This window comes from Eucyclogobius newberryi, unplaced genomic scaffold, assembly GCF_026437365.1.
Source record: "Eucyclogobius newberryi isolate DKJ021-1_F unplaced genomic scaffold, fEucNew1.0.hap1 SCAF_17, whole genome shotgun sequence".
Taxonomy (NCBI): domain Eukaryota; kingdom Metazoa; phylum Chordata; class Actinopteri; order Gobiiformes; family Gobiidae; genus Eucyclogobius; species Eucyclogobius newberryi.
Window position 1 is genome coordinate 13,348,082 of NW_027315801.1, and position 10,309 is coordinate 13,358,390.

The following is a 10,309-nucleotide window of genomic DNA, read 5'->3' on the forward strand; positions in this document are numbered from 1 at the left end:
GTAGCTGAATTTAGTTTGTTGGTACCTGCCGCCATTACCTTTAGTCGCTAATGTAAACTAACGTCAGCGTCATGAAAATAACTTTGAAAAGCCCCCTTATGATTGAAGATTATCGATTCACCTTTCCTGCTGACACTTTTTGAACCCCGTTTCCCATCATCCCGACTCAAATCTATTTTCTCCCGCCTGACCCCATCCGTGCTGGCTCTTGTTACAGCTGGGAAAACAGGTGGAGCTCCTGATGGAGCGCTCTGTCATAACACCGCACCGCTCCATCATTCCTAAACCCGCTGCTCAAAATTAATTACGCTGCGCACATGACTCCGGATCGTTATTTATATTCTCCAGCCGGGGTCCGCTCGGGAAGGGGGACCCCGAGGACACAGCGGAGGGACAACAGGGCCTAAGAATAAATGGTCTGGGAGCTAGAGACTGGCAGAGTAATGTGAGGTCAGTGGGAGGTCGAACAGGAACTGTCAGTGTCAGATAAAAGTCCAGAAGAAAAACTAGAGTAGAGTAAAGCTAAATATATAAAAGAGTTCATGTTGAATTTAAGTTGTGTAATGTATATACTACTTTATGTTCTCTTTCTGGCCTGTCTACAAGAACTAATGGACAATGTCAGATTCTGAGTCAATTCTGGCCCAAAACAATGAACTGGAGATGATGGAGATGATGGAGATGATGGATTTCAGCGAAGGGATGAATATGAAGCTTCACCTGCAAATGAGATGCATCTAACTGTAGAACATTTATCTATCTCAAACTGAAAGGAATAATAAATGGATAGGTAGATGGATGGATGGATAGATGGATGGATAGATGGATGGATAGATGGATAGATGGATGGATGGATAGATGGATGGATAGATGGATAAATGGATAGATGGATAGATGGATGGATGGATAGATGGATGGATGGATAGATGGATAGATGGATAGATGGATAAATGGATAGATGGATAGATGGATGGATGGATGGATGGATAGATGGATGGATAGATGGATAGATGGATAGATGGATAGATGGATAAATGGATAGATGGATAGATGGATAAATGGATAGATGGATAGATGGATAGATGGATAAATGGATAGATGGATAGATGGATGGATGGATGGATAGATGGATGAATAGATGGATAGATGGATAGATGGATAGATGGATAGATGGATATATTGATCATACAACCATGAAACAGGGGATAAGTATAATAAAGGAATTATATATGTTGCTACATGGTGCTTTGTCTGTGTGTTGGCGTGAAAGGCAGTTGGGAGCTGCAAATCCACTGGTAAGTATAAGTATAAGATAAGTATATATTTGAACAAGCCAAGAGTCAGGGCAATACATTGTCCGGGCGTGACAGTTCGAGAAGACTTTAACAAACCATGAGACACGGCATGACATAAAGCACGGCCCATGTCAGAGCCGTGTCTTCATCAGAGGTCAGGCTGTAGTTTGAGCTGGACGCAGAGAGAGAGCAGGATTACACAGAGGCTGTGGAGGTCAGATCTGTGCTTTCTGTCAATCTGATCCTCTGGCACAGCAGCTGCTCCTCCAGACACACAGGACACCGCCACAGCTAAAGAACGCCAAAGAAATGGGCTTATGGGTTTCATTTACTTCGCTTTCAAATGTTACTGCATGAAATTGATTTACTGAAGGCCTATATAGAGATATAATGTATGTATAGGACAAAACTCATAGTATAAATGGTGGTTTCTGAGATAGAGAATATTGAGAATGTCTGCAACAAAAGCCTGCAACAAAAGGCTAATTAAAAATAACATACATACAATAACAGTGCTATCATAAAAAAAAGCACTTTTGTTGTTAAATTGACCGTACATTAAAGTCTGGTGTTACATTATTCTCAACCTTGGCAAGTTTCAGCACATTTCTAATTAATTTTCAAATAATTTACTGAATATTGTTACTGGGATCATCAAATGATCCGGTTCTAGTCCCTGTTAAGTCATAGAGTAATCCAGGTTTAGACCTGGGTTTAGTTAAGTATGACATCAGTTTTGGCAATGTTTTTCTGTCATATAAATAGCGTATGTTGTTTGAAACTGGAGCGAGAAAGAAGATCATTAAAGCTCTCATGTTTTGTCTTAAACTACACCTTATTCGCAATAACCATGGACTACACACCAGCAGGAAAAGGCAATATAATAAAGTTAATCAAAGTAATCTTCCCAGTGGAATAAGATCCTCTAGTGCACTAAATCAAATAGAACATAATATTTAAATGTTAATCCAGTAAAAAAACATCATGAAAAAGAGATAATAAATAATAAAAGAATATGTATAAATAAGGCTGTTGTTCTGTAATGTCAGTCTTTATCTATCTGTCTTTCTCTCTCTTTCACCCTCGCTTTCTCGGTATATCGTAAAACACATAATTTAAAGACGTACAACTACAGTCGGTGGCGGTAAATACATCAAAGCAACAGAAAAAGAAGAAGATCTCACGTGGATCATGCTTTTTTCAGTTATTGTCTGACTTCTTTTTTGGCTAAGATTTAAAAGGCAGATACTTATTTCACGGTTACACGATCCTGATAGATTACTCTTCAGCATCCCGGGAACTGATCAAATATTTGAAGAGAAAGTGAAACTCCCTCGTGAGACCGGCTCCCGGGATCGGGAGGAACTGCACGCTCCATAAAGATTTGGGGGAAAGACAATTGAAAGACAATCAGGCGGTCAGTGGTCCACTGCATTTCACCCTCAGGCTCTGGTTCACACAAGGATCATTCTAGACATCTTGGGGAGAAGAATTTTAAAAGGAAGAGACATGGGGGATATTTTGTACATTTAAAGATCAGTTTTGATTGATTTAAATGCAGTGAGAAACCTGAATATGTCCGTTGTCCAATTAGAATCTGATTACTCAAACAAAACAAAACTGGGACCAAACTCTGAAGTAAACCTGGACTGGACCATGACTCCACACTCGAACATTGCCCAAAATTAGGACTAAACTTGGACTAAATCTGGAACTAAATCTGGACCAAACCAGGATTGAACCAGGACTTAAACCGGACTAAACCAACTCTACATCAAAACAATAATCGGCTCAATTTGGACCAAAAAAAATGATGAGTGTGAACGCTCCCTTAATCTGGAACTAAATCTGGATAAAACGGCCCAAACTTAACCAGGATTTGAACTAAACCAGGTCTAAAGCAGGACCAAAGCTGGGATCAAATCAGGACCAAACCAGGACAAGTGTGAACACAGCCCAAGTTCCTCCCGTAAATGGAACAGACTAAATGCAGAACTCATTAGTCTCCACCTCTGATTAGAGACTTTGGAGAAGCGTGCAGCCGCTCACCCAGAGCCAGGGGTCAACCTCAGCCCCCCGTCCCGTCTGAAGAGGCCCATTGAGGGAGGCACAGGTGAAGCGGCTCCGCTCCCTTCACCTGGAGGCTCCACAGGCCGGTCTTTGTTGTGAGTGCGTGGGTCCAGTCGCATGAGTCAGAGACAGCTGTGTTCATTCATGTCCTTAATGCGCTCGTCGGGCCCCTGTCATTGAGGGCCCCGGCACGTCACCGTGGACTTATGTGGAGCTTTCATCTGCAAGAACAATACCAGCTTCGACATGAGAAGCAAACAAAAAGTGGATAGAGAAACATCAGTGTCTGGCTTAAAGTCTAATAATGATGACAGTGTTCTTTATCCCTGTAGTTTCCCCTGTCGGATGATGCAGTCAAGTTTGAACTGAATTAGTAATCATGTAACAATCTTTCACTTGATGGAGTTTCCCATTTGCTTCATTTCATTGACATAATCCATACATTATGTTTTTTTTTCCCAAGATTTGTTTAATCAAAGTCCAACTATCAACTATTTACAGCTTGAGTAAAATATGAGCAAATACTTAATTCACAATGTACAAATAGTTTTTAAAGAATGATTTGATCTGATCAGAGTTTAGATGTTGGGGTTGGCCAAAGGAACTTGTGGGAGACGTTTAAGATTATGCAAATAGTGAATCTGATAATGCAATAGTAAGAACGTCAAACCTGTGGGAGGTGTCTGAGGGCGTTTTCGGTCACTAAACGGTCATATATCATAAAATGCGTGTCTTAAAGTGATGCCTAAGCTCACACTGTCATGGAGATCCCTCGTTGCGGTGCGTTTGCCTTGAAGAGAAGACTGTGGGAAAACAGAGGACCCCACCTACGAGGACCTGCCTTAAGCTGCTTTCTGAACTAAAACTGTGAGAAAAACACACAGGGCGCCAAATGTGGTAGATTTATGATGCTAGTTTGAATTATTTAAAGGAAAAATAAAGCTTGGTAAAGCCTTGAATACATTTGACAAGTGTAACAAATCACTGTCGGCTTAAACAAAAGGTTCACATTTCAATTCACAAACTGGTCAAGGATCAAATACAAGGTTCTAAATTCTAATAATATAACAGGCTTAATTGTTTTACAAATACGTAATTATTCAGATATTTAGACAATGGCTGATATCCAAAACAACATTAACAGGTTTTTTTTGGGTGTGTTCACATTTTCAGCCTCTTTTAGTCATGTTCTAGTCCTGGTCTAGTATAATCCAAGTTTAATCCCAGTTAAATCCTGATTTTGATGTGGTGTATGAACCAAAATGCTGGTCTCATGAGTAATTATGGAAATCTGATCACCTTTGAGTGAATAGTGGTGCAAAAATATAGTCGACATAAAGACGAACAGTTGATATTTTTGAGTTTATTTTGGATATGGGCAATTGATAAAGTTATGTGCAAGAAAAAAAAACTTGGCCCCGTGATCAAACACAATTTTCAAAGGTTTAAATGTACAGATCCAACACTTGTCACTTCCTGGTCTTATTTTGTTGATTAAATGTCTTTATCACTGCAAGATGATGCAAATGAACTAGCAATATTGACGTTTAGATATTTTTTTCATCATCTCAGTAACAGTATTCAGACAATATTTTCACTATGAATCAAACAGGGCAGAAATATCACCCTTGTTCAGAAGATTACGCTAGACTTTTCTCTTGAATTTACTTTTTGTGATTTCATTATAGACAATATACTCAATATCTAAGTTTACACATCTCTCCAGAATTGCGACCTTGTATCTCTAGAACAAGCACAAATGTCATCAAAAACGTCTAAACTCTCTGCATTACATTCAGTTTGCTAATAAAAAGCACCTTTGACATAAGTATGAGAGCATGTCTGTGATGATTCTGGTGTTCCTTCACAGTTGTGGAATGTGATGACTGTAAAGTGGTCGACCCTCTGAACAAAGTGACTCACCCTCACCTCAAGTTCATTCTACATTCTAATAAGGCTCTTACTTTCAAATAAAGGACTTTTCATTTGTAATCAGAAGACTATATTTGACATGAAAGTACACAACAAGAGGCTCTTTTATGGCCATTAAATGTTTCCGCTCCACTCCAAGGACCCACTGAGTCACGCCCCTTCTATAGGACCTTTATGGACCTCAAAGTATTTAAACCACTGTGCCACTCTTCAGTTGTGTCAGTTATTAAAGATAAATGAGAAAATAGACTAGTATTTACAGGTATTCAACATGTTGTCTCCACGGGCTTCTTATGCGAGTCCTTAAATAACTATACAATGATTTATTTGAAAAAGGCTCTTCTTTATGACAGCAGCACCTGGTTTTGATGGAAGAAAATCTAAATCATCATTCACAGCAGAGGAATCGGGCACTCACCTGCAAACGTGCTCAGAACACCTGGATGTGGTCGGGTCCCTGGGTTCTTCTGCTACACACAAAATATGTGAGTTTAACAGAAGCATATGGGGAACAATACTTCATACATTTATACATGGTAATAGCCTATGAAATACTTCAACACTGAAAAACAACGACAACGTTTTTTAAATATCGGTCCAAAAATATGTATTTATTATCATTTACGGCTGGAGCTTCTAATTCAGAATCAAATGTCACACTGGCTGTCAATTTACCCCAATTATTTATTTATTTTTATTGTATTTTTTGAACATATACCAACTGTGTCATACAGTTAAACAACTACTGAATGAAAAGACAATATTATGTTATCCACCCCCTTTTTCAGTTAATACCTTACACTACGCATTTTAAATTATATGCAATAAATCGCTGTTAATAAAAAAAATACATACTATACTAACATTAAAAAAATTAAGAAAAAGTATATCCATCTATAAATAATGTCTATGTTGTTGGGGAAGAAGTTAAGATGAAGTACACAGAATAGAATGACTAACGCTTCTTGTTAAACATGTGTAACTGTGTCTGCAGGAGGCGGTGGCCGTAATGAGCAAAGGGAAAGGATTATTCATCTCTCTGAGGCTGTCACCATCAGAGGAGACGCCCCACCCTGCAGCCCCTCTGCAGCCCCCCCGGGCCCTCATCATCACACGCTTACCTCAGGGGTGAAATCTACAAGATGGAATTAAGTATAGAGTCAATTTACTTCAGTGTATTCTCATGATTACTCAAGAATGAGGTGGTGCTTATTATCTCAAGGAAGAGTAAAAATGTGTGCTTTGAAAAATTGTTATGAATGTTATTGGATGTAATCACAAACTAAAAAAAATAACACATACATACATATTAAATACATGTTAAATAAATACATAAATAAATAAGTTGCTACACTGTAAACATTTGATAAATAAAATCATAATTTAGCTTGACCATGCAGGACAATTGTTATGCTATTTCAAAATAATATACTTTGTTTCATCTATTGTTTCTTTCAATTCAAATGTGAAAGGAATTAAACTACTTTAAATTAGAAGTGTGAATTAAAAGAAGTCATTAAAAGTACAACTTTAACATCTCCCTCCTTGTCTTACTAAGAACATTGACAATTCCAAATCATTGACATGTACGTCGTATGTAAAATCTTAAGTTTTAATATATAAATTATTGTAAAACCACTCAAATGTCTTCCAAAAGTTACTCAAATAATACTATCAAAAGTATCGTGCGGTATCTCCGCCCGCCTCTGGCTTACATCACCGCGCGCCACATCAGAGAGTCATGGAAACAATTACAGCAGCGGGACACGCCCATGAGTGGGAGGGGCCGGGCAATCGAGGGACTTTAATAAAGAATCAAAAGCTTGTGAGCTCGGGACACTGAGGGTTCAACCAGGAGGAAGACATTAAAACACAGGACATTATGACAAAAATGACCAGAACATGCTTCAGATCCATTATAATATGGATTGAATCAGAAACGTTGACCCTTCACTTTGACTCATTCTGGTCATTCGTCACAGAGAGGCAGGTTAGCGTAGCACGGACAAAGTGGATTATATTTAAGCATCAGGTCAAGTGGTTCTGTAGCAAAGAATAAAAGATTGGATTAAAGCAATTACATACAACATTACAAGAATAGATGCAAGTGGTTACAGATAGCAGGATTTAGGCCAGTATTAAAAAGTCTTATTCAGCATGTGCTTCTGGGGCTTTTCTAGTGGATATCTCACGTGCCTTTGAAACGTGGCAGGTTCAAATCTTTGGCACTTTGGAAATAGTCACTTTGCTCCCTCACAATGCAGTTTTAGTTTATAAAGTCTGTATAACAAGTTAGACTACACATTTCATGAAAACATTGTGAACACTTTAATATATGTGCAAGTTTATAATGTTACTTCCTGGTTGGACATGGGCTGCAAATATGACATAGGTAGAGGTTAGTCCACATGTGTAACCTAGCAACCATTCTCTAAACAAGAGCCAAAATACATATAAACATAATATTACACAATAGTTATGATTTGACGTACAATATTACCTGATAACACCTTTATTTTGTTGAATGATAGTTTAAACTGTCAGAAAATGGTGTCAGTTTCTGTAAATTGTCTCAATGGCACGTCGCACATTGATGACATCACAGAGGGATACCGTTTTAGAACTCATCTCTACTTCCAGTCATTTTAAACTGTCACTTTCCAAAATTTCTTCACAAACCACAACTTAACGGAAATAAAACTATGATGAATATTTACCACAGGTTCTACACCACCAAACTAAGTCATAATTAGAAAAACAAGAGAAGCTTCACATAGTCTTTAAGTCTAGCTCATTAATAAAATAATAATAATAATAGCATTTATTACACACAATTAAGGGAAATATATATTCTGATTTAGAGTTATCAGCATTATTTAAATCCTAAATAGCTCATCTGCCTTAAAAACTATTAAACAACTACCGGTATATTGCCCATAATATAACACATTGATGCTGTTTATGGTTTATAATAACATAAAAATCCCATTCAGAAGGACAGAGCAGTTGTCAGGAAATGTGTGTGTTTTTGTGCACGAATACCAGACTGTGGGAAAACATCTGTCTTTATAAATGCCCTGGGAGTGAAATGTTAACTATTCACTATTTGTACCGAATGGAGTAAAAATACTTGATAACAACTTCAATCCATTTAAATACTTCTTTCTGGACACGAACCATTTTGATTCAACCATTTACATTTTCTCCCAAAAAAAAATCACCATCACCAAGATTGAGATTGTCCTGGTTCAGGTTAGACCTGGTTCAGTCCTGTGTGAGTCCTGGTTTGGGTCAGACCTGGTTCAGTCCTGTGTGAGTCCTGGTTTGGGTCAGACCTGGTTCAGTCCTGTGTGAGTCCTGGTTTGGGTCAGACCTGGTTCAGTCCTGTGTGAGTCCTGGTTTGGGTTGAACCTGGACGAACCTGGACGTGACCAGGTTCTGTCACGTCTTCTTTCTTGTGCGTTGCTCAGATCAGGTTCTGTCCGTGCGCACACTTAGACAGCGTCACTTTCGGTTTTGTGTCTTTAGCGGCTCATAACGACGTGGTTACTGTGTGTATTTTGAAAAAATACAAAAGTGACATGGAGCTGCTTATCTCATCTGTTACTATCACTACAGATCCAGCTCTCGTATAAACAGCAGCGTTTTCAGGCCCATGCGGGCGACTGAGAGAGGACCAAAGGGCCCCCTTGTGCCCGAGGGGCCCCTTGTGCCCTTGTCCCCTTGTGCCCCTGCTTCAACCCTTCTTTATGTTGGATTCCACCCCATTATTTTCAAATGTTTCTCTTCACTTATCTTATTTTCTCTTTTGTTTGTTTTGTTTAATTGTTTTATGTCTGTTTTTGTCAAAGTAAAAAGGAGATGAAATACAGTCATTAGGGGTGTGCGATAGATCAAATCAAGATACATTTTTTAGAATGTCACAATTTGGATCAAGATCAAGATTCCTGCAGTTACTTTTCATATATGCCATTAGATTTCATACTTTACTGTAATTGCTTACATCTGCACTCATGATGGAGGCTGATGCAGAGAAAAGCTCTGAATCACAACATAACAATATCAGGAATCAGCTCACAATTAGATTTTTGACACCATAGTTAAAAGAAGCTTCAACATTGTAAACTTGATGTTTGTAGATCTATATCCAAAGCTCCAGCAGGCCCCGCCCCATCTGAACATGACACAAACACATCCCATTCCCCATCTGCAGGTCAGTGTGTGTCTTCAGGGGTTATTGGAGGTCATTGCAAAAGTGACATGACAGTATTTCTTCCATTTCCTCTTCTGGACGACAATTTCACCACATCATGACAGGCATAGGTGGGTCCGTCCAAAAAACAGGGTGCGTCCTCCTTTGAGAGTCCACTCATTTCTGTTACCAATAACAACCGATGTGCTAATATTTGTATTACAAGAGTCCAAGGTTATGCATAGTTCCCTGGCCCAGTATTCAGTTCATACACAATATGCTGTTTGTGTATGAACGTGCCCGATGGGGTCTGTCTTGTAAAAGGGTAAATTCTGCTTTTACTGCTCCCGTACCTAAGCAGGACACTCCAGACGTCCTGCCAGAACGCTAACAGGAACCAGACGTGTGAATGATGATGTCATTTCCCTGCACGACACCAGGGGACGCAGCGGGAGACCTGCACCTACAGAAGAGCAGAGGGAGACCTGCACCTACAGAAGAGCAGAGAGAGAGCTGCACCTACAGAAGAGCAGAGGGAGACCTGCACCTACAGAAGAGCAGAGAGAGAGCTGCACCTACAGAAGAGCAGAGGGAGACCTGCACCTACAGAAGAGCAGAGAGAGAGCTGCACCTACAGAAGAGCAGAGGGAGACCTGCACCTACAGAAGAGCAGAGGGAGACCTGCACCTACAGAAGAGCAGAGGGAGACCTGCACCTACAGAAGAGCAGAGAGAGAGCTGCACCTACAGAAGAGCAGAGAGAGAGCTGCACCTACAGAAGAGCAGAGGGAGACCTGCACCTACAGAAGAGCAGCGAGAGC